This window comes from Echinops telfairi, unplaced genomic scaffold (assembly GCF_000313985.2).
Source record: "Echinops telfairi isolate 266 unplaced genomic scaffold, ASM31398v2 ScPeMD7_8;HRSCAF=38, whole genome shotgun sequence".
NCBI classification, from domain to species: Eukaryota; Metazoa; Chordata; class Mammalia; order Afrosoricida; family Tenrecidae; genus Echinops; species Echinops telfairi.
Genome location: NW_022103905.1, coordinates 1,759,884 through 1,771,008, shown reverse-complemented (window position 1 = coordinate 1,771,008; position 11,125 = coordinate 1,759,884). Strand labels below are relative to the sequence as shown.

General features: G+C 48.1%; 1 protein-coding gene and 1 pseudogene across 1 annotated transcript in view; both read right to left on the bottom strand.

The window, feature by feature from the left end:
* The window catches only part of MAP1A (microtubule associated protein 1A), a 20,181-nt gene extending 14,459 nt beyond the window's left edge, over positions 1 to 5,722 (bottom strand). The window contains exons 1-2 of the mRNA XM_004709388.2: positions 5,553 to 5,722; positions 4,613 to 4,714 (exon numbers count right to left, since the gene is read on the bottom strand). The gene's annotated coding sequence lies outside the window, so the exon portion shown is untranslated. The remainder of the gene's footprint in view (positions 1 to 4,612; positions 4,715 to 5,552) is intronic.
* An 89-nt stretch (positions 5,723 to 5,811) lies between these two features.
* Positions 5,812 to 11,125, bottom strand: part of LOC123521267 — a 21,835-nt pseudogene continuing 16,521 nt past the window's right edge.

Sequence of the window (11,125 nt, the reverse complement as noted above, 5' to 3'; positions counted from 1 at the left end):
GGGCGGGGAAGAGGGGCTGGTCCCTGACGAGCCACTGGAGATTTAACTGTTTCTTTGCCTGCACACGTCAGGGCTTTGGTGCCGTTTCCGCCTAGTTGTGTGGGGTTGAGGAGTCAGCTAGCCGCTTACAGGGCCAGGGTGGTCTCTAGCAGTTCACAGGCTAGACACCCTTCTCCCCGAGCCCTGCTTAGTCAAGAAAGATTCATTCATTTCGGCTGGTAAGCCTAAAGCAGGAAGTGGGAAGGTAGGGTGTGTGGGTTGCCTGGACCCTCCCCCTTTTTCAGAGGAACCATCTGCTGCCTGTCCCCTCAGAGAGACCCTGGGAGGAGCAGCAGAAAAGAGGTTGAGGGCTAAAAGCATGGGGGATAGGGGGGCCGGGGAGCCATGCCTGAGAAGAAAGCTGGGGTTGGGGAGGTGCAGTTGATGGGTCAGTTACAAGTTGGACTTATAAGGGAGGGCTGCTCCTTGGGAGAGAGAACAGTTAGGCTTGCTACTCCCTTAAAGCTTGATGACCTCTGAAATCGAGAGGAGCAGCCCCACTTCGTTCTAAGGTCACAGTGAGTCAGAGTCCACTTGATGACTTTGAGTTTGGTCATCTTACAGGCCACAGCGGCAGAAACAAGTCCCTGGCCTGTGGTGGGGAGGTTGGGCAGAGAACAGGGGCCAGGGAACTGCGAGCAGCTGTGTGCCAATGCAGCACCACACCCGAACCACACAGGCACCCACCACTTAGGGCGTGGGGGGCACTGGGTGTGAGGAGGCAGTCTCCCACTGTGGTGACTGGCCAGGGGGCTTTCTGCCTTTCAGTAATGACAGGGTTAACAGGGACCAAAGAGCATCCTCAGGACTCCTGCCTGAGCCAGGTTTTCTGAGGGTAGACCAGTGATGAAATAGAACATGAAGTACTCTTTGGGTTTGTAATGACTTCATAGGATGGTCGGGTCCCCATTACCTCCTTGCCACTGCAGTATTTTCATATCTCTTCTACCCCCCCTTGATTCTTCTAGTGCTAGCCCTAATTCTCTTAGTCACTAACTCCGGCTCAGATTTCCTGAAGCACTCCAGGGCTCAAAGGGTGGATCTGGAGCGGTTCAGGGCTCAGTTCCAGCCAGGTGATAGGCGTGCTTTTTTGGCCCTCTTTCATTCCTCCAATCTTCCCCAAGCCCTGGCCAGCTCCTAATGCCTTCCTCACATTAGCATCCATCCCACTCAAACTGGAGCACCAGCTCCACCCTTGCCCTGGGTTGCCAAGAACTGCATTGAAGGTCAGAGAAGCCAAAATAGTCTCTGCTCTCAGCATCCTCCACCCCCCATTACTGCAGCCAGAGGAGAGGAGGAGCTGAGTCACTGGTACCCTGTGTGTGTGTGTTTGGAGGGGGGGGAGAAGGAGGGTGGGAGGAAACCTTGTACAGATCCGGGGATGCAGAGAGCCAGAGGGCCACATCCAACATCACTACACAGCACAGACTACGCAGAGGTCTGAGTACCACAAAAAGGAAACACCTCCCCTTATGCAAACTCATAGCTCTTATTCCCTCCAACCTCTAGTCTTCAATCTCGCTTTCTGGAGCGAGTTAGGGAAACTTGAGTAGACATTTGGCTTGAGGACAAAATAACATTTCTCGGCCCAATGCAGAGCCCACCCTTTGCTCAAATGCCACCCCAAGAGCCACACCGGAGGCGAGGCATGGTTCCTTCATCCCTCATCCTCGGAACAGCCACCTCCCACCACCAGCTGCTGGGTTCCCAGGCTCTGCTGCAGGGAATGGTGTGATGCCACAGGGGAAGAGAGAGAGCGAGCCCTAAGCTCAGATACAAGTGACAGCAGTGACATGGCTTCACCATTTTACAAATTATGCTGTGAAACAAACCAAGTACTTAATCGCTCAAAGACTTTGCACTAGAAAGTGAGTGTCATTAATATCAGACCTATCGTCCTTCAACAATACAGTGAAGGCTGAGTGACATAAAAGGTGAACAAATGTTTAATTCCTGTAATCCTACACCTGTCATGCACAAATGCCCCTGGCACTCTGTCTCTCTTTGGTGAAATATTTCTGAGAGGCCATCCAGGCAGATCTGGGTGCCCAGGGCTATCTTAATTAAATTAGAATCTTAGACCAGCCTGCTGTACCATACCCTTAGCTTCCAAGTAAACCCAGAGAAGCCTACAGGGTGGGACTTGAAGTACTTATCATGTCCTTGCTTTCCCATTTCACATCATGTAAATCCCAGTTCCAGGGACCCAAGAGCTTCTCTATTAATTCAGGATGGTTTTCACGTTTGTAGAAGTAGCTGTCACTTTCGAGTACATCAGTGTAATGGAGTGTCAGACAGTAGTCCTCCCGCCAAACTGGTGCCTCTGACTGTGTTCCTTAGAGTCCCGGTATACCAGTTATAAATGATAAGGCCCTACCTTTCCCTGTAGGCACTGTTCGAATTGTTTCTGGGTTTTTGTTATCACAGGAAACTAGCTATTTTTCAGGAGTTAAAAGGTTAAGTTCCAAGTCACCCCTGATGACCCCCTGGTGCAAAAGCCATTTTTTGTAACCATGACCAAGCCTTGAACATGAGTAGGAGCCAGACCACCAACCCTCTATCAGACTGCCTCTTCTTTTCCATGTGTGGGTGTGTAGATGTGGGATTTCTTGCATTCTCATCATTGTAGGATATAGTTTTGTCACCTTTCTCAGAATTTTGGCCCAGGGATGGAGGGCAGGTGATAGTGATAATGACCCAGTCAGTACAATGGGCAGAAAGGATGAGATCACAGGGTACTAGACTATTCCCTTGAACCCATCCCAGTCTCCTCATTTCCTTTGCCTCTCCGCCAACTGGAGGCTGAAGAGAGGGTCAGTGTCTGCGGTTGCTCTCGGCTAAGTATTTGTGGGGACAATTGAAAGAGGAGCAAGCAGGGGTGGGTCTGGGGCTATCTTCAGCCATGTGGGTTTTTCCAGGAAATCTTCTCTATCCTTAGAGACATTGACAGGCCAGTATGAAATTTTCTAAAATAATAAAATAGAAACCCGTTTACTAAAGTAAACCCTGATCTTAGGTGCGTAGCCCTAATCTCTATGACAAAACCCTTTGACTAGGTCCAGTGGATGTTTATCTGCAGTGCCTGAGAGTAACTATGCATTTCCCTGTGAGCATCTTGCTAAGCATCCCTGCATCTTTATCTGGAGTTTGGCTAAGTACCTTGATTTCATTTTTCGTTAGGTCTTATATGTTTCCAAAAAGCAGCCAAGTCTCCAGCCAACTCTGGTCACAATGGCCAGGCTAGAGAATTCAGTGACTTATGAATATCAGATATATCCTCCCCCCAAACTTCAATTCAGTCATTAATTTTATATACTGCCATATCCACATCCACTCTTGCAAACAAACTCGTAGGAGGGCTCAGTAGTAAACCTGCTGATTTGTCCTTATCGGTGTGCATGGAGGAAGCCGTGATGAGTCATTTTGAGGAGGGCAACTTAAAACAGTGAGTGGCTAGCTTTACAGGAAGAGACCAGCCTCACAATTTTAAACTTGCTGCACATATTCCTAGGATAATGGAGCACTTATCATATGAACTTTGTCTCTTCTTCTTTATGGCAGCATCTCCGTGGAAATTAGTGAACAGGGAAGTGACCAAAGATCTGGCAGTTAGGAGGAAGAGTTGAAAGTGAAGAAGAGGTAACTATCTATCATACTGGCAAATGTAGAAGTATTAGCATAAGATATGAATGCCATCGTTTGGTGGCAGAGACTATTGTAGCTGGGTGGATTTCATTGTCCATAAAAGGCATTGGTACATGAATTGATATGTCAGCATTTATCGATAACATGACCAGATGCCTGATGTTTTTAATGGAATATAGGGCTTTCTGCAGTTTTGCCATAGATATCCTACCACCTACACTCATAGGATGATAGTTTCTGAAAATCTAAGTTTCCAAAATCTCTAACCCATTTCTTCCCACCCAGCAGAATGGTAAACTGTATCCTGTAAACTTTGACCTCAAAGCCAAACCTCAGAATGCAACTAGCTCTTGTAGGAGTAAATCCAGGCTCTTGCTTTCCACCTGGGATTTGAGGGTGCTTATCAACTTTTGGCCCCAGGCTACTGTTCTGCTGGGGAGATCTGTTGGCCGAACCAAAGGAGAAACCCAGGACTCCTGAAATGTGGTAGGTAGGGTGTACAGCCTAGGGAAAAGCAGTAAGCAAAGGTCTGGGAAGGTGCATGGGAGATTTGGGGGTCTCTGGAAAGGGAAAGGCGAAGGCTGGAGGATGCAGAAAGAAGGGAGTGGGTCTTTGCATGGAAGAAAATTACTCAGCAAAGTACCTCATTCCCTCCGTGTACATCAGTAGTGTCCACAAATCACCCTCTTCTCAGGTTGAAATTATGTCCTCCAAGCTCCCTCCACCATCATGCCATCTGTCTGCAAAGTGTACTCATGATTCTGGGAGTGATTGTGGAGCTTTGCAACTCTGCCCGCCCCCACCCCCCAAGCAAGACTTCCCTCCCTTCTTTCTTACCCAAACCTCCCACAAAGCTATGGGAGACAACCTCTGCTCTTCTGTGACCAGCTCTACCCAGCGGATTGAGACAAATGGTACTAGTCCTAACCTTTGACCTCTGAAGAGAAGTGAGCTAGGTGCCGGGTGATGAAGAGTCTCAACTGTTGGTTCAGGTCAAAGGATGATAAGTCAATGTTCCAGGAGAGAATCCCTGTGAGAGAAAGAGAAACAAAGAAGGCTCTGGATAAGGCAGGAAGGTCAGACTGTCGGGAATATAGAGGGAAGGGGAAGGGAAAGATAAGGGCTGCCAGCAGTCATGAACAACCTCAAAAATGCCTCTTTCCCTGGAATTTGCCTAAGCCTGAGGGAAAAGGTCAGAATTTAGATGAAACTTGGTCATTAATTTGTTCATAGTGAGGACTTCTCTTGCAGAGTTGACTGACTGGGGGAGAAATGACATCCAAGAGCTTTCTTGCCTGCCCTCTGCCTCCATCCCTCCTCAGCTAGCTTCCACCCGCAGGTGGCTCCGCAGCACTGCGCCACAGAGCAGCAACTGGGGAGGGAGGTGAGGACTGAGGAGCCAGTGACCACGAAGGTCACTCCCTCAGGTTGGCTGCCAGACACTCCTTCCTGGCATTCAGAAAGTACCTTGGGCCTGTTCAGGGACCCCCAAAGAAGACACTGTAAGGTAGGGAACATGGACTCTCCAGGGAATGGTGAGGACCTTCCAGCATCTCTCCCAGAGACACAGCGAAAGAGGAGAGTGGTGGGAGGGGCCCCAGGGGCTGTACCGAGCTTCCACCCTCCTGGGAGACTGCGGGATGCCAAGGGCTGTGCGGGGAAGGATAGGATATGTGAGAAGCTGGAGAGTATATGGACCTATGGCATGGAAGATGCAGGCGACGGGGCTGATGACTGAGATCAACCGGGGGCTCAGATCTCAGGGAACGCACATTAGGGATGCAGTATGCAGACGTCCGCACCGAGAGGTGAATGCAGATGGCGGTGAAGCACGGGAGGAAGGATGCCCAGCCAGGACAGCGGCTCACCTTGTTCAAGGTGGGCCCGCACGGCCCTCAGCTGACTCTCAGTACCGATATCACCGATCACGATGAGCAAAGAGTGTTTCCGCGGGTCCCAGCGTGCCGCGGCCACACCGGCTCCGGCCTCGCACAGCTGCTCCGCAGGGTTCGGAGGCAGCGGAACGTCGTCTGGGCTCCGCAGCCCAAGTCCCAGCGTTGTCTCCATGGCAACGCTGCGAGGCAGCCCGGGCCTTGCCTCGGTCTCCATGGAAACTCCCACGGAGTGCTAGGCCAGCACCGTCCGCTGCAGGGAGAGTGCGCGCCGTTCTTAAAGGCCGGCGGCCGAAGCTTGCCATTGGCTGCTGCCTGCCGGGGGGCGGAGCACAGGCGCCGCAGGGGCGGGGCTGGGGGTGCGGCGCCTGGCTCTGCGGTCTCTCCGGCTGGCCGCGGATGTGTGGGTGACCGCCCCCTTCAGCCCCTGCCTCTTCTCTGCGCCCCCCGCCCCCCCACCGGGGAGCTTGCTCTCCTACTTGGGCATAGGTGGGCCTCCGAGGGCCGGGTGCAGAGGAGAGGACTTTCGCTCGGCGCCGGAAGAAGCTTCCAGTTAGGATGTTACTTCGATTTGTGCGATCCTGCAGTTCCACTGTTTGGCTCGAACGGAGCGGAGCCATCTTGTCCATCGGTGTCTCCCGAGTTCGTATTGTTGTCTCCATCTCCGTCTGCCTCTTTTCTTTTTAGTTGAAGAAGAAATCGTATTCCCCACTGCTTGCCAAGACACTGGTCTCCATCCTTGGCTTCTTACCCTCCTTGTCCTGGGCCTTAGGAGTGCTCGGGAAGGTTTCGCAGAATTGGAGGGGACAGAGTGACCTTCCGGCCCTGAGTCCCTAGTGAGTTGTTATTCTGAAAACAGTGGGTTGGCCAGTCTCCATCTGGTGCGCAATGAGCTCAGACTGCAGCAAGGGGGAATTTGAGTAAAACCCAGGAAATGCCTTCCCTACTCCCGAGTGATGTGACAATGCAATGGGTAACCTTGAGAGACATGTTTTGCTTCCCCTGGAGAATGCTCAACGCAGGAAGGTGGCAATGTTTAAACCAGAGAAGAGGGTGACCTTCCCAAAGCCCAAGGACCAGGGGCTGAGACTTTCTGGCACCGTTAAATGACTGACTGGAACATCCTTGGGAAAATGGTGCTATAAAGTTGCGCCCCCCTCCATACCCCCCACCCCACCTGCTCCATGTGTTTCCACACCCTAGTCTGCATTACAGCAGCTTCTTTTACCAGGGACATGGTGTACATGTATGTGTCAGATAGTCTGTCCCTCTAGGACTCCAGCCACAATTTGTCTTTTTTTCCATTTGCCTGACACTTTGGGGATGAATGTGACTTTTGAGCCATCTTCTGACCCATCTTCTCCCTGGAGGCTCTGGGGTGGGTTGGGCTATTGTCTGCATGTTAAGGACCACACAGCATGCGTCCCTAGCTAGTCCATTCTGCAACCAGATGGGATCTAGCCCTGAAAATCTTGTTTGTAGCACAGAGGGAAATAAGAGCCCTGGCAGAACCTCAAATAGTAGGGGTCCCTCACCCTACATGATACATGAGACCGTGTTCCATTTCACCTCCCTGTGCCACGATTGTGGATCTGAATCGAAAGGAGCACAGAGAGATGTGTAGGCCTCCTCTTCTGCAGTCAGAAAGTAAGTAGTACTATGGGGAAGCAGAAAGCCACAATAGGTTGTAGGCAGAAGAAGGGGACAGTTTCCATAGCAACTCCAGGGGCAGACTCCTAGCTGGCACAGGGCCTCAGTAGAAGGATCAGCAGCAACTAACCATGGGCTCCATTCTTTCATCAAGGCTGACAAAGAGGTTAGCTAATAGATATGAAAGGTATGGGGAAGGATCACATACTAATCAAAAACCCCATGATGATTGAGTTGATTCTGATTCATTGTGACTCTATAGAACAGAGTACACCTGCCCCCTAGGGCTTCCAAGGCTGTAAATCTTTGTGGAAACAGACTGCCATATCTTTCTTCCACTGAACTGGCTGGTCAGTTAGAACCTGTAATATTCCTGTGGCAGTAGAGTGCTTTAACCACCGCACAACTAACACACCTGATAGGGGCAGAAATTCAGGCATATGACTTCAGCTCCTGCTAGAACCATATCATATTAATTACACCTGCCAATGCAGACTATGAGAATATTAAAATTGCATATGTCTGCTGTGTGAGTAAGTATTCAGCAGAATCTTCTTCATCAAAGGCAGACTCAGTCACAGAATAGATTGGGTGTAATTATGCCTCTCGTTCCTTGACTAAGGACCTTCTTTTGCAGCATAGTGGATTAGGCATTGGGCTGCTAACCTGAAGGTTTCAGTTCAAACCTACCAGCCCCTCCTGGGAAGAAAGTTGAGGTTATCTGCTCCAGTAAAGATGTATAGCCCCAGAAACCTTATGCAGGGTCCCTAGGGTCACTATGAGTAAGGCTCAATGGCAGTGGTCTTTTGTTTTTTTCCCTGGATAGCTAGGAGCTTTGGAGGTACAGTAGTTATAGTACTTGGCTGCTAACTGAAAGGTTTGTGGTTCAAACCCAGCAGATTTTAAACCTGATGGAAGTAACTATAATAGAGGATGTTTTGTCTAGCTACTTGATTACCTAGTTCAGATTTGCTTAGCAGGTTAATTTCAACAATATGATGTGTCATTTAGCTGGCTGTAACATGCATTGGTGACAGGGTAAGGCTTTGTTTTTTAGTGTGTTTATGGTCAGATTATATTTTCACCCAATTAAAAAAAAAGTCACCTAACAGAATGTAGACATTATTGAATAATATCAATATCATATGCAAATATAATTTTGATGAAGATAATTTAACAGCGGTTGCAGCAGTACATTGATAAGGAGCTTCCAGAAATTTCAGCTAGATTTAGAAGAGGACATGGAACATTCCTGATATCAGATAGATTTTGGCTGAAATCAGAGAACACCAGGAAGCTGTTTACTTACATATTATTAACTATGCAGACATCCAACTATGTGGATCATATCAAATTATGGATAACACTGAGAAGAATGGGAATTCCATAACTCTTCATTGTGTTCGTGCAGAACCTGTGCAAGGATCAAGAAGCAGTTGTTCAAACTGAACAAGGGAATGCTATGTGGTTTAAAATCAGAACAGGTGAGGGTCAAGGTTGTATCCTTTCACCATACTTATTTAATCAAATGCTGAAGAAATAATCCAAGAAGCTGAATACAGCATCAAGATTGGAGGAAGGTCATTAATAGCTTGTGATGTACAGGTGACATAAACTTGCTTGCTGAAAGCGAAGAGGACTTCAAATACTTGCTTATGAAGATCAAGGACTGTAGCCTTCAGTATGGATTACAACTCGATAGCAAGAAAACCAAAAGCCTCACAGCTGGGCCGATGAACTACCTCATGATAAATGGAGGAAAGATTTAAGTTGCCAAGGATTTTGTCTTGCTTGGATCCCCAATCAATGTTCATGGAAGCAGCTGCCAGGAATTCAAATGATGTGTTGCATTGGGTAAACCTGATGCACAAAACCTCTTTAAAGTATTGAAGAAGAACAAGGATGTCACTTTGAAGACCTAGGTATGCCTGGCCCAAGCCATGCTTTTCTCACTCACCTCATACACGTCTGAAAGTTGACTAATGAATAAAGCAGACTGCAGAAGAATGGACACATTTGAATTATAGTGTTGGCACAGAATATGGAAAGTATCAGAGATACTGCCGGAAGAACAAACACATCTGTCTTGGAAGAAGTACAGCCAGAATGTTTCATGGAAGCAAGGATGGCAAGGTTTCCTCTCACTTGTTTTGGACATCTTATCAGGAGACATCAGTCACTGGAAAAGGACATCATACTTGGTGACGTAGCGGGTCAGCAAAAAGAGAAAGACCCTCAAAGAAATGGACTGACGTAGTGGATGCAACAATGGCTTCAACATCACGATTCTGAGGATGGGCATGACTGAGCAGTGTTTTCTTCTACTCTGCAGAGGGTCTCTGTGAGCCGGAACCAACTCCCTGGCACTAAAAACAACAGGATGATCAGGTTGCTGGACCTACTGGCCGGTTTCATCTTACTTTGCAGTTTGGTCTTGGGCCTTCTGAGATTCAGTCAGGTGAGGATGAAAGGGGCTGACCAGCCCATTGAATGGCATGTTGTTAACAAAATAATACATGGTACCGTCTAGAGACACCTTCATTATCTTCAGCTGCCCCTTACGAGAAGTGGCTGCCCCTTATGAGAAATGAGAAGGAGGCACCATTGATGCTTGTTGGTTTGATCTTGCATGTTCCCAAGGTGACCCTTGGCTCTTGGTTAAGAGGGTGTAACAGGTGGTCTGGGGCTGCTGAGTCAGGTGTGGGTTATAGCAAGAGCAGAGACCTTGATGTGCTCAGCAGAGGGGTATTCACTGGTATCATGCTGGTGCTTCTCTACCCTGTCATCCCTGAAAGGTAGAACTTACCTTGAGCATCCTGAATATCTTGTTATCACCATGCACATTCTTCTTGGCAAAATTCATCTAATCAAGTTAATAGAATAGAGTTGATAATGGTTTCTTGACTACTCTGCTTAGCTTCTTTAACTCTGCTAATGGACATGCAAATGATGTGTGGTGGACAGAAATTTTGATCTAACGTAACAATTTGGCTTCTGAACCGCATCAAATCCTTTTCACTTCTTTTTTTTTCCTGGTTCTTCCTGGGTGAGAGGGAGATTCTGGTCTATCAGTAGTTCTGATATAGTAAATGCATTTTCCATACCATTGTTTACCAGCTGTATCATCTGATTTCCCAAAACTGGTGAGGCTCCCATCGACCAAAGACTTGGTCCTCTTCACAGTGCTAGGCATTCCTTTGGTCTTGTCCACCAGCCTGGTGATTGTGCTGGCATGGAGTCCTTGCCCCCAGTCACAGTAGTCATCCCAGCATCTTTCCCACTGTAACACTGCCTTTCCATTGGCAACAAATTGGTTTGTTGATTCAGAATAGGCAGTTTCTCCTCAATCCTCAGTCCTGCCTAGCCCTTGACAGGCATAGGTATTTAAAAAAGCCAAGTCCAGACTCACTGTCATCAAGTGGATACTGATTCATAGAACAAGATAGAACCACCCCCTATGGGTTTCTGAGATTGTAACTTTACTGGAGTAGAAAGCATCACTTTCTTTCAGAATAGGTATTAGCAACCAAAATTTGTGGCTGTAGCTTCTGGAGGTTGGGCAGAGAATGCATCACAGCTATAGTAGTGATGGTCTTCACCCTTATCTACAGTCTCCCAAGCAGACTTCTAAAATGGACTCTGATCCTTTGTATTGACTTACGTTGAATAGGCCGGGTCATAATTGAAATTCATCAAGAATAGGTTGATCACTTTAGTCACCACATTTGGTTGTGGACCAACTGCTACAAATCCAATTTTTCTTCTTGAAGAGAGGAATGATTATTAGGGAAGTAACAGGTTACAATTCAGGATCAAGAGCAACTCAGGATACAGTTCTTCAGTCAGGACAGGTTTTTGACTGTGCCCACAGACTGGCTTCTCTTAGCTCTTTTTTTTTT